The sequence below is a fragment of the Lynx rufus genome, unplaced genomic scaffold (assembly GCF_022079265.1).
Source record: "Lynx rufus isolate CCGP_SWC_20201006 ecotype Redwood Valley unplaced genomic scaffold, mLynRuf1.p SCAF_1, whole genome shotgun sequence".
Classification (NCBI taxonomy): domain Eukaryota; kingdom Metazoa; phylum Chordata; class Mammalia; order Carnivora; family Felidae; genus Lynx; species Lynx rufus.
In genome coordinates, this window is record NW_025814823.1 from 180,608,830 (window position 1) to 180,626,335 (window position 17,506).

Sequence of the window (17,506 nt, forward strand, 5' to 3'; positions counted from 1 at the left end):
AAGAGATCCTCTTTCTCCGCATCCCTGCCAACATCTGTTGTTGCCTGAGTTGTTAATGTTAGCCGTTCTGACAGGTGTGAGGTGGTATCTCATTGTGGTTTTGATTTGTATTTACAGAATGATGAGTGATGTTGAGCATTTTTTCATGTGTCAGTTGGTCATCTGGATGTCTTCCTTGGAGAAGTGTCTATTCATGTCTTTTGCCCATTTCTTCACTGGATTGTTTGTTTCTTGGGTGTTGAGTTTGAGAAGTTCTTTATAGATTTTGGATACTAACCATTTATCTGATATGTCATTTGCAAATATCTTCTCCCATTCCATTGGTTGCCTTTTAGTTTTGCTGATTGTTTCCTTCGCTGTGCAGATGAGGTCCCAGTAGTTCATTTTTGCTTTTGTTTCCCTTGCCTCCGGAGATATGTTGAGTAAGAAGTTGCTGCAGGCAAGAGCAAAGAGGTTTTTGCCTGCTTTCTCCTCGAGGATTTTGATGGCTTCCTGTCTTACATTGAGGTCTTTCATCCATTTTGAGTTTATTTTTGTGTATGGTGTAAGAAAGTGGTCCAGGTTCATTCTTCTGCATGTCGCTGTCCAGTTTCCCAGCACCACTTGCTGAAGAGACTGTCTTTATTCCATTGGACATTCTTTCCTGCTTTGTCAAAGATTAGTTGGCCATACGTTTGTGGGTCCATTTCTGGGTTCTCTATTCTGTTCCATTGATCTGAGTGTTTGTTCTTGTGCCAGTACCATACTGTCTTGATGATTATAGTTTTGTAATACATCTTAAAGTCTGGGATTGTAATGCTTCCTGCTTTGGTTTTCTTTTTCAAGATTGCTTTGGCTATTCATGTTCTTTTCTGGTTCCACAGCAACTTTCAAGTATACGGTATTATTTACTGTAATCGCCATGGTATATATTACATCCCCAGTACTTACTCGTCTTATAATTGGAAGTTGGCACCCTCTGACCACCTTCACTCATTTCCTCTCGCTGGCTACCACCAATCTATTCTGTTTCTAGGAGTTTTGGTTTTTTTAGATTCCACATAGTGAATCCACATAGATTTCACCTAAGTGAGGTCATGTAGCATTTGTCTTTCTTTGTCTGAATTGTTTCGCTTAGCATAGGATCTCTAGTTTCACCATATTATCATAAATGGCAGAATTTCCTTCTTTTTTATGACTGAATAACTTTTCATTGTAAGTATATACCACAATTTCTTTATCTACTTACTCAGCAGTGGACATTTACATTGTTTCCATATCTTGGCTATTGTAAACAATGCTGCAATAAATATGGAGGTGCAGATCTCTTTGAGAGAGTGATTTCATTCTTTCAGGTATATATACAGGAGTAGAATTGTTGGTTTATACAGTATATATAGAGTATATATATTATATTAGCCCTATTTTTAATTTTTTGAGGAATCTCCATGCTTTTGTCCATAGTGGCTACACCAATTTACATTCCCACAACAGTGAACAAGTGTTTCCTTTTCTCTGCATCCCCACCAACACTTGCTACTTCTTGTCTTTTTGGTAATAGCCATTACAACAGGTGTGAGGTGATTACTCATTTTGGTTTTGTTTTGCATTTTCCTGATAATTAGTGATGCTGTGATGGCCATCTGTATGACTTCTTTGGAAAAATGCCTGTTCAGATCTTTTGTCCATTTTTAAATTGGGTTATTATTTGCTCAGATTTTTTGTTTTTATTTTCTTTTTGCTATTGAGTTATATGAGTTACTTACACACTTTAGACATTAACCCCTTATCAGATATATGGCTTGCAAATATTTTCTCCCATTGTGTAGGCTGTCTTTTCATTTTGTTGATTGTTTCTTTGCTGTACACAAGTTTTTTAGTTTGATGTGGTCTTGTTTATTTTTGCCTTTGTTGCCTGTGTTTTTGGTGTCATATCTAAAAAGTCATTGCCAAGACCAATGACAAGGAACATTCCCCCTATGTTTTCTTTTAGGAATTTTATGGTTTCAGGTCTTACGTTTAAGTCTCTAATCCATTTCAAGTTAACTTTTGTGAGTGGTGTAATACAGGGGTCCAGTTTCATTCTTTTTCATGTGAATATCCAGTTTTCTCAATATCATTTATTGAAGAGATTATCTTTTCCCCATTAAGTATTCTTGGCTCGTTTGTCAAAGATAAAATTTTAATGTTTAGAACACGGGTATGTTGAAATGCAGTGATACTGCCCCCACATAGTACCTTAACTGAACCCATTTATTCAGTTCCCTTGGTCACAATATGAAATTGTTATTGTTAAAAATATTCAAGTTCTCCAAACATGCTATTTTTTTAATGTTTCTTTTTTTTAATTTATTTTTGAGAGAGACAGAGTACAAGCAGGGGAGGGTCAAACAGAGGGAGACACAGAATCCAAAGCAGGCTCCAGGCTCCAAGCTGTCCACAACAGAGCCTGACGTGGGGTCTGAAGTCACAAACCATGAGATCATGACCTGAGCCAAAGTCAGACACTTTACTGACTGAGCCACCCAAGCACCGCAAAACATGCTATTTTTATTTTTTTATGAAAAAAATTTTAAAAATGTTTATTTTTGAGAGAGAGAGAGAGAGACAGAGTGTGAGCGGGGGAGGGGCAGAAAGCGAGGGGGACACAGCATCTGAATCAGGCTCCAGGCTCTGGTCTCTCAGCACAGAGCCCGACATGGGACTCGAACTCGTGAACACGAGATCATGACATGAGCCGAAGCCACCGAGCCCAACCGAGCCACCCAGGCGTCCCAAAACATGCTATTTTTAAAACCAGCACTTCCAATAAATTCTTTATTCATCCTGGAAAGGCTGAGACCTTTTCACTGAAATGCCTGCATTGTCTTCAGTAACTCAGATTTCTCAGAGGTCCTCAGCTCCCAGGCCCCTGTGCATCTTGGTGTCCTACTCAGGGCTCTGTGCCTTACAAAGAAAGGGTAGCTGGCATTCCTCTCAGTCCACCAGATACAGGGTCATGGGAACAGATGACCTTGAAGGTACAGGGATAGGTGATACTGCTGGTATGTGGGCACAGGTAGGCCTGAAATCTGGATAGACTAGAAGGAAAAGGAAGGAATCTGAAAAGTAGTAGAGGAAAAAGAGGAGAGAAAGAGAAAGTGGAGGAGGAAAAACATACCCTTTAAGGCTAAGAGACATGGGTCCCAATCCTGGCTCTTTGCGTTGTCAACTGTGTCTTCAATGGAATAATCAGGTTATAAAGAGTATAGAGTCTAACAATAGGTGCTTGAATGAGTAGTTCTTACCAAAGCTATTAAGCCAGAGCAGGTACAGAGGGGCTTATGATGTTGGCAGAATTTCTTTACTGCTAGGTATGGACACATTTTTATTTAACTATGCTTGACATCTCTTAGAAGCAAATAGGTATTTACTAAGCAAAATCATAGGAAGAAAGAATTTCTTTCCTATCCAACCCTTATTCTTATTTCAGTTTCCTCCTAGATTGGTGCTTCAGCCTTCTTATGATTTTTGCATTCAGTCATGCAAACCCAGTGACAGGCAACTGAACATCAGCCCAAAGGAATTAAAAGGATTATTTTTCCAAGGGAAAGGGGAAAGACTCTTGACAAGAATAAAGACTTAATTTGACCAAGTCTCACTGATTCAACCCTGACTTTATAGTTCTTCACAAAACAAGCCCTTTGGGTTGTTAATTTGTCAGGCATTAAACATTACTTTTCTAAATACATTTTTAAAGTTTATTTATTTATTTTTAGTAATCTCTACTCCCAACATGGGGCTCAAATGCACAACCCCCAAATCAAGAGTTGCACACTCTTCCAACTGAGCCAGCCAGGCATCCCTATACATTCTTTAAGCCCAACGTGGGGCTTAAACCCATGAACCATGAGATCATGACCTAAGCTGAAATCAAGAACTGGATGCTTAACCAAATGAGCCACCCAGGTGCCCCCTTACGCATTATTTTTCTGACATCACTTTCTAAAGCATTCCTAAGGGAAGAAAAATTCCTCCTATGTTCCTAGTACTGAGCTAAATGTTTCATCTCCTATAATCCTCACGGGAACCTTGGAGAGAAGGTATTATTGCTTCCATTAACAGACAGGGAAGCTAATGACTGAGAGAGTCAGTGACTTTTCCAAGCCAAGGTACATAGCTTGTAAGTAGTAACTAACATTTGTTGAGTGTCTACCAAGAGCTATCTCAGTTATTATTACTGGTGGTGGTGGTGGTGGTGGTGGTGGTAGTAGAAGCAATGGTAGTTGACTACCATTTTGTAACACTATATATATATATATATATATATATATATACATATATTATATGTATATTTTGAGAGAGAAAGAGTGCACAGGTGCGTGAGCAGGGAAGAGGCAGAGAGAGGGAAAGACAGAATCCCAAGCAGGCTTTGTGCTGTCAGTGCAGAGCCTGATGCAGGGCTTGATCAGACAAACCGTGAAATCATGACCTGAGCTGAAATCAGGAGTTGGATGCTTAACAGACTGAGCCATCAAAATTTTGCAAATATACATACATACACACACACATACTCTCTCTCTCTCTCTCTCTTTCTCTCTCTCTCTCACACACACACACACACATATGCTAGTGTTTGGGGTTGATACAAAAATATATATTTTTAACACTGTGCTTATAATATATAGATGATATATATGTATATATGACTATCAAAAATGATAGACACTACCATATAATTGTTAGCTATTATGTATAATATATAATTCTATAATTCTGTCTAGTTGGAAAGAGTAAATAAGAATACACACACACACACTCACATACATATATACTCATTTGTCCTCCTCAACTAGATACACAAATTATTTAACATGTCCAGAGTCACACAGCTAATAACTAGTGGAACCAGGGTTTAAAACCATATCCAGTGGTGCCTGGGTGGCTCAATTGGGCGTCCAACTTTGGCTCAGGTCATGATCTCACTGCTCATGAGTTCAAGCCCTGTGTTGGGCTCTGTGCTGACAGCTCAGAGCCTGGAACCTGTTTTGGATCTGTGTCTCCCTCTCTGTCTCTGCTCCTCCCCTGCTTGCACTCTATCTCTCTCTGTCAAAAATAAATAAACATTAAAAAAATTTTAAACAATATCCAACTTTATACATTCTGCCCTTAATTGCAGTCCTACGTGGCCACATCCCCATTGTATTAGTCTGCTAGGGCAGCCACAACAAAACACCACAGACTGTGGGTGGCTTAAAAACCAGAGATTTATTTTCTCACCATTCTAGAGACTCAAAAGCCCAAGATCAAGATACCAGAAGAGTTGGTTTCTGATGAGAATTCTCTCCTTAGCTTATGGGTAGCTGCCTTCTTAATGTATCTTTACATGGCCTTTCCTCTATGCATGTGTGATGTGGGAGGAAGAGAAATATCTCTGGTGTCTCTTCCTCTTCTTATAAGGACACCAGTCCTATCAAATTAGGACCCCATTCTTATGACTTCATTTAACCCTAATCACCTCCTTAAATGCCCCATCTCCAAATACAGTCACATTGAGGGTTAGGCTTCAACATATCAATTTGGGAGGGAGGAGGGGACACAGTTTAGTCCATAAACTCACCATCTTCATAGGTGGTAGGCAAGGTTAAGGCAAGGAGAAATTAACTCTTCCAGAGCCAAACAGCAGGGCAGTAAGTGTTTGAACTGTGTAAAAATCCAGCCCATATCCTGTGAACTTCTTCAGAGAAAGAATATGTACTTCTCCTGTACTTTAACAAAGAGTTAGGGCATGATTTTAAGCTGATTAATTTTTCTACTAACCTTGCATTACCAAATCTGTCAAATTCAATGGCCAGTACTGACAAGGTACAGAGACATGTAATTTTCATGCATTGTTGCTGACACTGTGACGTGGTATCCTCACTCTGGGAGCCATTTGGTAATATGTGCTGAATCCTATAATATGAGTGCACCCTCTGAGTCAACATTTTCATTTCTTTGCTATGTGTTAGAAGATCATCATGGATATGTGCAAAAATTTAGCTCCAAGAATCTTCACTGCATTCTTATCTGAAAAAGCACAAGTTAGGAAATAAGCTCTGTGCTCAACAAGAAAGGATTAACATAAATTGTAGTATATCCATAAAATGGAATAAAAATTCAGCTAAAATTGATGTTTTGGAAGAACATGCAAAGCCATGGAACAATGCCCATGATATATTAACTGAAAACAAAATGGTTAAAATATGACTCTTTTCAATTATAAATATAAACATATGCATATGTTTGCACACAGAACAAACAACATACAACGTTTATAAATGTAATAGAATTATTGGTAACTTTTGTTCTCTTTTTCTTGTTCATCTATAGTCTCTAAAATTAGTTTTGTGGCAAGGGGAAAAACATTGTTGTTTAAAAGAATAACTATAATATTACATCTGAACTGAATTTTGATTAAAACAATTTGAGTATGGGGCATCTGGGTGGCTCAGTCAGGTAAGCCTCTTGACTCTTGATTTTGGCTGAGTCATGATCTCATGGTTTGTGAGATTGAGTCCCACTACTAGTGCAGAGCCCGCTTGGGATTCTCTGTCTTCCTCTCTGTCTGTCTTTCTCCAGCACTCTCTCTCTCTCTCTCTCTCTCTCTCAAAATAAATAAACATAAAAAAAAAAAAAAAAGACTCTGGGGCTCCTGCATGGCTCAGTTGGTTGAGCATATGACTCTTGGTTTCAGGTCAGGTCATGATCTCACAGTTCCTGAGTTCAAGCCCCACATTGGGCTCCATGCTGACAGTGCAGAGCCTGCTTGGAATTCTCTCTTACCCTCTCTCTGTGCCTCTTCTCTATGTAAATAAATAAATAAATAAATAAACCTAAAAAATAAAAAAGCCTCTCTTTATAAAAGTATTCGAGTATCTTTAGAAACAAAGAAAATGTAAAAAGGACAATAATAAAAACTTAATATTCTAGCTTCAGAAAAGGTTGCATTTTTTTTCTGTAATACACTAAGGGAGTGGTCTAGAGAGGAAATACATAAGGTTCAACTAGGATACAATGCTCAGATCCTGCTTTTCTAATCATGAGCTAATACTTATTTTGAAAAAAGAACCCACTTTTTTAAAATTAGGAGTTTATTGAATAGTTGACTTCAACTCTCTACTGAATTTGCCCTTGATATTTGGCAAATTCTTTATATAAAACAAAGCAAGGGAAGTATGCTGGTCTAGAAGCTCAAGAAGGTCAAGGTTAGCAGAGAGCCCTTACACAATCTCGCCACCTTTTAATTTAAATAGACTATTTTTAGAGTAGATTTAGGTTCACAGCATATTTGAGTACAAAGTACAGAATTCCCGTATAACCCCGACCTCACACATGCACAGGCTCCCCCACAACATCCTGTGCCAGAGTGTACATTGCTCCCATCAGTGAACTTACACTGATACAACATTATCAACCAAAGTCTATAGTTTACATTTGGGCTTACTCTTAGTGTTATATATTCCATGGATCTTAACAAACGTAGTTTCTTTTCCTTAAAGAACTAATTCTATTAAAGTTAGTTTTATAATTACAGCTAGTGCTTACTGGGGAAGGTAGGAACAATGTTGAAAGAGCCAATTGGGAGTGAAGGGAAAAACTACATTATTGTCACCATTCCTTCCTACCTAAGGAATGTGGCAAAGGGTGGTGATCCTAACAAAGCAGAGGTCTCCCAGAGAGTGGTCTACAACAGGCTCTACTCCCTCTGGACCCAGTCTACAAAACACACTTACATGGGATTTCTGGACTCCTGTCTCAGGCACCAACAGTAGACTCAGCCTGGCATTCTTTGTGGCACGGTGGCCTCTCAGTGCACTGAGGCCCCTATTGCACATCTAAGCTCTATGTTCAGTTAAGAATTACCTGAGGATGGGACTTGCCCTTACCTTTCCCTTAAAGAATACAGGGAGAAATCCTAGATGGCCTTCCTTATGCACTAAACCTCCTTTCCTTGCCAAACTAGAAACAACTCAATTTTTATGAAAACTATGGAAATGTTTGTCTCTGGTTGCTTTTTGTTCTCTGCCAGGTTAACTGTATAGACTTTGTCTTATATATCACTCTTCAAGCCTGCAATCTCCAAGGATGCAGCCTCTTCCTGCTCTGTCCCACTTTATACCACCATGCTGGAGGCTTTTTATTCCTTTCTAAAGTGAAGAATTCTTCTTGCTCTGATCTATTCCAAAGAAAGTGGGTTGGCAGAGAGTCCTTCAGCCACACCCTAGACCTCACCATTGGAGCCTTAGACCTTTTCAAATAATTCAGCTCACTATTTTAACCTATTTGTATCCATGCTGGTTTTCTTTTTTTTTTTTTTTTTTTTTTTTTAAATTTTTTTTTTCAAAGTTTATTTATTTTTGGGACAGAGAGAGACAGAGCATGAACGGGGGAGGAGCAGAGAGAGGGAGACACAGAATCGGAAACAGGCTCCAGGCTCTGAGCCATCAGCCCAGAGCCTGACGCGGGGCTCGAACTCCCGGACCGCGAGATCGTGACCTGGCTGAAGTCGGACGCTTAACCGACTGCGCCACCCAGGCGCCCCCATGCTGGTTTTCAAAAGCACTTACAGAAGTTTGAAAACATTCCTTATAAAGGTAACAAGTGGATCTGAATATTTGAGATATAATTGAGGCTTCCCACGCTAGGGCTCTCTGGTACCCTTTACTCATGGCGTGCTGCCCCATGTCAGCTGAGAGCTCCTTAATGTCTGAGATAGAGTTTTCCTGGGGCCCAGTCGGGAGCCTGATATGGCTAGTGTGTGTGCTCTGTTCATGTTTGTTTGCCATGCCTAAGTAGATTCATCCAAAACAGTTAAATGAGGCAACATCCGTCCTGTAGACTGCCTTTTACTAAAGAGGGGGTTGCAATTAAGTCTATCTGCAGCAGCTCTGGGATCTCCCGGCAAAGGAGAGCAGATACCACTACACCCATTTTAGAAATAAGAAAACCAAAGCTTTGTGAGTTTTGAACCTTTGCCAAAGGTTACACAGTAGAGCTGGAAATGGACCAGTTTCTTGGCTCCTGGCCCCTGCTCTAACCCCTGAAGTGTGTGGTTACTCTGCCTCAGAAATGGATGCAGCCTCTCAGGCTCAGCTGGATTGTGAACTGTCAGGGAGAAAACTTGAAAGTTCGATGGCCTTCTTGCCCACAGAGCACATAGACAGGATTAGGTGTGGTAGGCTGAAAAATGTTCCTAAAAGACACCTCATTCCTGGAAACTGCAAATATTAAATGGAAAAAGGGTCTCTGCAGATATAAGTAAGGATCTTGAGATGGAGAGATTGTCCTGAATTATCTGGGTAGGCTCTAAAGGCAGTCACATATAACTTTATCAGAGAAAGGCAATGGGAGCTTTCACCCACAAAAGGAAAGGTGATTTGACAGAGACAGAGATTGTACAGATGTGGCCACAAGTCAAAGAATGCTGGCAGCGGCCAGAAGCTGGAAGAGGCAAGGAACAAAATTTCTCCCAGAGCTTCTGGAGAAAGTGTAGCCCTGATGTCTTGATTCTGTCCCAATGATACTGATTTTGGACTTCTGGCCTCCATAATTGTGAAGGGATAAATTCCTATTATCTTAAGCCATCCAGTTAGTAGTAATTTGTTACAACAGTGATAGGAAATTAATACATTTAGAATATGGGGGCCTAACCACCATAAAAGGAGTGTTTGCTTCATAGGACAGAAACTCTGAGCTGCTGACCCATCAGCATTTTCAATTCCCTTTTTATAAGCAGTGACTGCCTGTGTGTGTGTATAGGAATTTTAGAACTACACAGGTTCACTGGAGATAATATAGTCCAAAGGGACATAACAAAAGGATAGAAAATCAAGTCATCAGCAAGATACAGTCCTCCTTATCATGGATTCCATATTTGTGAATCTGCCATCACAATAACATTTATTTGTAATCCCAAAACTGATACCTGAAGAGTGAAGAGCTTTTTCAGTCATTCATGGATGTGCTCAGAGTAGTGAGAGATTTGGGTCATCCAAAGAACACGTTCCCAGATGAATTACAAGGCAATGTTCTGCCATCTTGTTTTAGGTCTCAAACAATTGTCCTTTTCATGGCCTATTTAGTGTCACATTTTCACATTATTGTGCTTTTTGATGGTAATTTCACTGTTTAAAATGGTCCCCAACCATAGTGCTTAGGTGTTCCTAAGTGCAAGAAGGTTGTGATGTGCCTTACAGAGAAAATGTGTGTTACATAAGTTTTATTCAAGTGTGAGTTATATAGGGCTGTTGCCTGTGAGTTCAATGTTAATGAATCAACTTAAATTATGTCTTTAAACAGAAACACACATAAAGTTATGTACTTATCAGTTAATGAAAATATGGCCAGAGGCTCTAGGAATCTAATTCTGTTATTTTTCCAAGGAGTAATGGCTAACTATTCACTAGTTCAGTGTTTACAACAACTTTATAGAACATAACTACCACAAATAATAAGAATTGACTTCAAAGTTGTTCTAAGTTGTTATAGATCAAATAATATGTTAACATATAGAAGGCAGAATTTGACCAAATTAAAAGGAGAAATAGACAAATCTTTTTAAAAACAGTGGGAAATTTTAACAAACTTCTTTCACCAACTGATTGAATATCAGATGAAAAGACCATCAAAATGTAAAAGATTTTTAAACTGAAGCAAAATCACATAACACAGAATTCCTCAATTTAACCATTTAAAAGTATAAAATCTACTGGTTTTTAGTATATCACAGTATTATGCAACCATCACCACTACATAGTTTCAAAACATTTTTATTGTCCTATAAATTATAAACTCTATGTCCATTAAGCAGTCACTTCCTATTCCCCTTTAATTCTAGCCCCTGGAAACCACTAATGCACTTTTGGATTTGCCTATTCTGGATATTTCATACACATGGAATCATGCAATTTATGTCTGGTTTCTTTCACTTAGTATGTTTTCAAAGTTTATCTATGTTGCAGTGTGTATCAGTACTTCATTCCTTTTTATGGGCAAATAATATTTCATTGTATGGATTACCAACTTTTGCTTATTCCTTCATCTGTTGATGGAAATTTGGGTTATTTCTACTTTTATCTTTTATGTATAATGCTATTAACACTGTATACAAGTTCTCAAGTGATTCCCTTGGGTATATCTAGGACTGTTATTGAAGGGTCAAGTGGTAGCTCTGTGTCTGACCACTCAAGGAACTCTTTTCCAGACTGTTTAACCAGACTGTTTTCCACAGCAGCTGCACCATTTGACATTCCCACCAGCTGTGTGTAAGGGTTCTAATTTCTCCACAACCTCATTAGTATTTCTGGCATTTTTATTGACATACCAGTGGTTGTAAAGGGGTAACACGTTGTGGTTTTGATTTGTATTTGCCTAATGGCTAATGATGTTGAATATCTGTTCATGTATTTATTGGTCATTATATACCTTCTTTGGAAAATGTCTCTGCAGAGTTTTTTGCCCATTTTAAAATTGGGTTGTTTGTATTTTTGTTGAGTTCTTTATATATCCTATAAGAGAACATATAGCGTAAGAGATATTTATATATTCTGGACAATTCACTAATCAGATTTATGATTTGCAAATATTTTCTCCCATTATGTGGCTTGTCTTTTGACCAGCTTGATAGTGTTCCTTTGATGTATAATAGTTCTTAATTTTGATGATGAAGTGCGATTTATTTTTGTTTGTGCTTTTGGCTGTCGAATTTAATAAACAATTGCCTAATCCTAGGTCATGAAGATTGACACCTATATTTCCTTCCAAATTTTATAGTTTTATCTCTTACATTTGGGTCTTGGATCCATTTTGTCAATTTTGGCATATAGTATGTAGTAGGGGTCCAATTTCACTCCTTTGCGTGTGGATATCTAGTCATTCCAGCACCATTTGTTGAAAAGACTACTCTTTACTTTGTTGAGTAATGTTGGTACCCTTATTGAAAATCAGCTATGGGTTTATTTCTGGACTCTCAATTCTATTCCATTACTCTGTCTATCCTTTTTAATTTATTTTTATTTTAGAGAGTGAGTGAGTGAGCAGGGGAGAGGGACAGGGGAGAGAGAGAATCTCAAGTAGTCTCCATGCTCAGCATGGAGCCCAATGCAGGGCTCAATCCCAAAACACTGGGATCATGACCTGAGCAGAAATCAAGAGTCAGACATTTAATTGATTGAGCCACCCAGGCATCCCAATCTCTATCCTTAATAATACCAGTTCCAGAACCCTTGCTTGGGATTCTCTCTCTCTCCCTCTCTCTTGCCCTCCCCCATTTGTGCTCTCTCAAAATAAGTAAACTTAAAAAAAAATGCCAGTTTCATACTGTTTTGATTACTATCACTTTCTATTGTTTTGAAATTGGGAATTTTGAGTCTTCCCACTTTGTTCTTTTTTAAATATTCTCTAATTGGGGTCTCTTGCAATTCCATATGAATTTTAGAATCAGTTTGTTCTGCAAAGTCAGGTAGGATTCTACTGAAAAGTATAGTTTGTAGATTAATTTGGGGAGTATTGCCATCTTAACAATGTTAAGTCCTCCAATCCATGAACACAGAATGTCATTATTGAGGTTTTCTTTTCTTTCAACACTGTTTTGTAGTTTTTAGTGCACAAGTCTTATACTTGTTGGCTAAGTGTATTCCTAAGTATTTTATTCTTTTTGATGCTATTATAAATGGAACTATTTTCTCAATTTCATTTTGTATTGTTTATTGCAAATATATAGAAATGCAAAACACCGAAATTGTGGCAGCCATCTTGCTATCAGCTTGAGACTGATGTCAATGCTAAGAGCAGAAAAAACATGGAAACAACCATATCCAAATGATACCATAATGAATCAACTCAATCTGCAATCTCTACAACTGGACTGTTTCCTTAGTGCTTATGCCAGTTTGTTTCTTTGAGAAAAAATTTTATGTGAAAAACTCTGTTGACTGTCTGCCCAATGTTTTCCCCTCTTTCTTTATTACTATGAGAACCTCATTCCTCCCCTCTGCCCAGGGAGGGAAGGGAAATAAATATGCCCAGCTAAATGTTGCTTTCTCTTCAGATTTCAGCTAGAAATCGCCATATGACCCATCTAATTCCAGCTACTGAGATAGAGAAACATTTCAGAGTAGGGACACATGAAAAATCTTTTTGATGGGAATAGGCTTCTCCCCCACCCCCACCTTCTAAACTGTCACATTTAGGGTTATAGATAATATTTGCTGAATTGTGGAGTATTCCATCTAGGTATAGATTGTATATTATCTAGCAGATAACCTTCAGAATTTGGAGTGTGGCTTTGTTGCCATGGTTTAGTTTATAAACAGTTTACATCCAATTTGGGGTTTTCTTGAGTTTTGTTTTTGATCACAAATTACTAGATAATAGTAAGTTATTTGCTGGTGTTGTTCAATAATGCACCACATTTATTTTTTCTATTTACCTCTTGACTCCCTTCACCCATTTCTCCCATCCTCCACTTGTCTCTGGCAACCACCAATCTGTTCTCTGTATGAGGCTTTTTGTTTGCTTTTGTTTTGATCCCACACGTATGGGAGACCACATGGTATTTGTCTTTCTCTGACTTATTTCACTTAGCATCATGCCCTTGAGGTTCATCCCTGCTGCTGCAAATGGCAAGATTTCATTCTTTATGATTTAATTAATATAACAATTTACTATCAATAGTGTACAAAATCTTCGCTATGTCTGCCTCCAACTTTTTGTCATAAACCTTTATACATTATGTGCCCATAAACAGATTTATTCAGTTGTCTTCTAAATAAGAAAAAATGTTACAGACAAAAAAATACTTAAGTATTGTCGTTTATACTTATCTATATAGCTACCTTTATTGGCATTCTTTACTTGTGTGGATTTGCATTACTATCTATTATATTGTAGGGAATGTCTGTCTACTAGTGACAAACTCAGTTTTTGAGAATGCCATTTTCATCTTCATTTGGGAGGGACTGTTTATAAAATTTTTATTTTAAATTCCAGTATAGTTAACATAGTGTATTCGTTTCAGGTGTACAATATAGTGATCCAATACTTACTTACATCACCCAGTGCTCATCAAGACATGTGCCTTCTTTAGTCTCCATTACCTATTTAACCCATTCCCCTACCTACCTCCCCTCTGGTAACCATCAGTTTGTTCTCTACAGCTGGGTCTGTTTCTTGGTTTGTCTCTTTTACTTTTGTTTCTTAAATTCCACGAGTGAAATTACGTGGTATTTGTGTATTCATGACTTATTTCACTTAGCATTATACTCTCTAGTTCCAACCATGTCATTGCAAATGGCAAGATTTCATTTTTTGTGGCTAAATAATGTTCCATTGTATAACTTCATTTTTGTAGTTTTTCCAGACATTGAAGTCTTGGTTAACAGGGTTTTTTTCTTTCACCTCTTCAAATATGTCATTCCATTGTCTTCTGGTCCTCATGGTATTTGTTATCCTATTGAAGACCCCCTGCACATGAGTAGATCCTCTTGTTCTCAAGATTCTCTATTTGTCTGTGTCTTTAAACTGTTTGATCATGTGTCTAAGAATAGGTCTGAGTTTATCCTAGAGTTCACTGAACTGGTATGTGTAGATTTGTGTTTTTCATCAAATTTAGGAAGTTTTTAGCTATTATTTCCTCAAATACCTTCTGCCTTTCTCTCATCTGGAACTCTCATTATACATATGTTCTTCTTGATGGTGTCCCATATGCCTCTTAGGCTCTGTTCATTTTTTTTTTTTTTTTTAATTTTTTTTTTTTTCAACGTTTATTTATTTTTGGGACAGAGAGAGACAGAGCATGAACGGGGGAGGGGCAGAGAGAGAGGGAGACACAGAATTGGAAACAGGCTCCAGGCTCTGAGCCATCAGCCCAGAGCCAGACGCGGGGCTCGAACTCACGGACCGCGAGATCGTGACCTGGCTGAAGTCGGACGCTTAACCGACTGCGCCACCCAGGCGCCCCCTGTTCATTCTTTTTCAGTTGGTTTATCTTCAAGTTCACTGGTTCTTCCTTCTGTCTGCTCAACTCTGTTGAGCTCCTCTACTGAATCTTTCATTCCAGTTATGCTTTTCAGCTCCACAATTCTACTTGGCTTCTTTTTATAATTTCTATCCCTTTATTCCTATTCTCTATTTGGGGAGATATTCTTATTGTTTCCTTTAGCTCCTTAAATATATTTCACAGTTGATTGAATCATCCTTGTGTCTAATGTCAGGGTTTCCTGTGGGACTATTTCTATTATTTCCTTAGGTATGGGCCATATTTTGTTTCTTTATATGCCCTGTAACATTTTTGTTGTTGAATACTGGACATTTTGGATATTTTAATGTGGCAACCCTGTAATCAGGTACTCCCGTTCCCACCCCAGGGTTTGTTAGTGATGCTTGTTAACTTTTCTTATTTTGTAAAGTGTGTATTCTTTGTTGTGTGTAGCCACTGAAATCTCTGTTCTATTAGCTTAAGGTTAGCTAGTGATTGGACAGAGGTTTCCTTAAAAGCTTGTAATCTAAAATATCTTCCAGGCTTGCAGATGGGCTCTGTGCATACTGGTACAACCTTCAACACTCAACCAGGAAGTTCACAACTCTGCCTTCATAGTTAAGCCCGCTTGCACAAAGCCTTAAAATAAGCTAGAGGTGGACTTTTTAAAATTTTTGCTGAGCATGTGCACAGCCCTGGGCAGGTGCATGGCTTTCTAGACACCCAGGAATATGTCAGAGCCTTTCAAACTTCTTACTCACCAAAGCATCTCATTCCTCAGCCTCTTAGCAAGCTCTTTGGTTAATCTATTGTTTTCCCAACTGCTAACTATTCCCTGAGCCAGCAACAACTAATATATTCACCTGTAAATGTTCTTGAAAAATGCCCTTAGGTAACTATCTCCATACCAGAGAGTTCTGAGTTAGGTAAGACAAAGGCAAATCCTTTAAAATGGTACTCCAAGCCAGACAGTTCAAAACAAAGAACCAAATCATGTTTGCTTTTTTTTGGGTGCAAATTAGTTCCATTATACTCACTGTGGTACTGATGTACTTACAGGGAATGTGACTGTTCTCTTCAAGGCCACTGCTAAGCTAGGAAGAGGGGGAGGAGACCAGGGTAAGTTAAAATGCCACAAAGCTGTCCTTATCAAGATTCAGCTTTCTCTTCTTGATTGTGTTGCCCTGGCTACTGTAAGCCTCTAGATAGTTCCTGGCGTTCTGAAAAAGTTTCTTTTTTTTTTTTCTTTTTGCCAGCTTTACATTCCTTTTAGTGAAGGCATACTTTTCAAGTTCCTTACTCCACCAATTTCGCAGAAGTCTGGATATGAAAGATTTAAAGAACTGTATAGGATAGTATATCCAACAAACTGCAGACGTCACGGTCTTTTCAATGCTCTGACACAGGGCTGCCTCATACCTTCCCTCATCCAGAAGTCTGGTCTGCCAGTAGTCCATTCTCTCCCTCCGCAAACCCATCTCCCCACTGGGAATTTTAGCTTTGTTTCCTGACAGTCCCATTTTCTCCCAAAGCCCAGCATATTAAAAACAAGCTAATCAGGGGCGCCTGGGTGGCGCAGTCAGTTAAGCGTCCGACTTCAGCCAGGTCACGATCTCGCGGTCTGTGAGTTCGAGCCCCGCGTCAGGCTCTGGGTTGATGGCTCAGAGCCTGGAGCCTGTTTCCGATTCTGTGTCTCCCTCTCTCTCTGCCCCTCCCCCGTTCATGCTCTGTCTCTCTCTGTCCCAAAAATAAATAAACGTTGAAAAAAAAAAAAACTTAAAAAAAACAAGCTAATCAGAGCTCTATTATTTTCTAAATAAGTTTCTTACTGTTTTTAAAAAATTTTTTAATGTTTATTTTTGAGAGAGGGTGAGCAAGAGCCAGGAAGGGGCAGAGAGAGGGGGTGACAGAGGGTCTGAAGCAGGGCTCTATGCTCACTCAAGAGCCGTGAGATCATGCATGACCTGACTCACCTAGGTGCCTCAGGAGAAGTTTCTGATATTATCTATCACCTAATGATATTTATACTTTCTGGTAAGACAATGTTTTCAAGATGAAATAACCACATAGTTACTATCTCAGGAAGCAGAAAACTGACTTGCCAGCACATGAACTAATCATGACCTCTGGTTAATTTAACACACTCCCCAGTCTTTCATTAGTTCCTCCTATCTCACTGAATCCTGTTTTGCACCCATAAAACTCCTGGATCTTCTAACCAATGGACTCAATACTACAGTAGTTTTTCTCTTTGCAGATACCAGGCTAAGAGGAAACTGTTTAGCTTCCATGTTTGCTAGAGGAAATAGTAGTGATCTAATGTGAACACCTCAAACTTTTACATACCCATTTGTTTGTAAATTGTAGTTATTGTTATAACTCATTAAAATCATCTCTTGGTTTCCTTTGGAGACCTTTGGAAACAGCATGGTACAGTTCATGTTCATTAAGCATTTGTTTTCCCAAATATTACGTTCTTTATATGAATTTTAATCTTTGTGCTGGCAAATTACATTAACTGCTGACCCA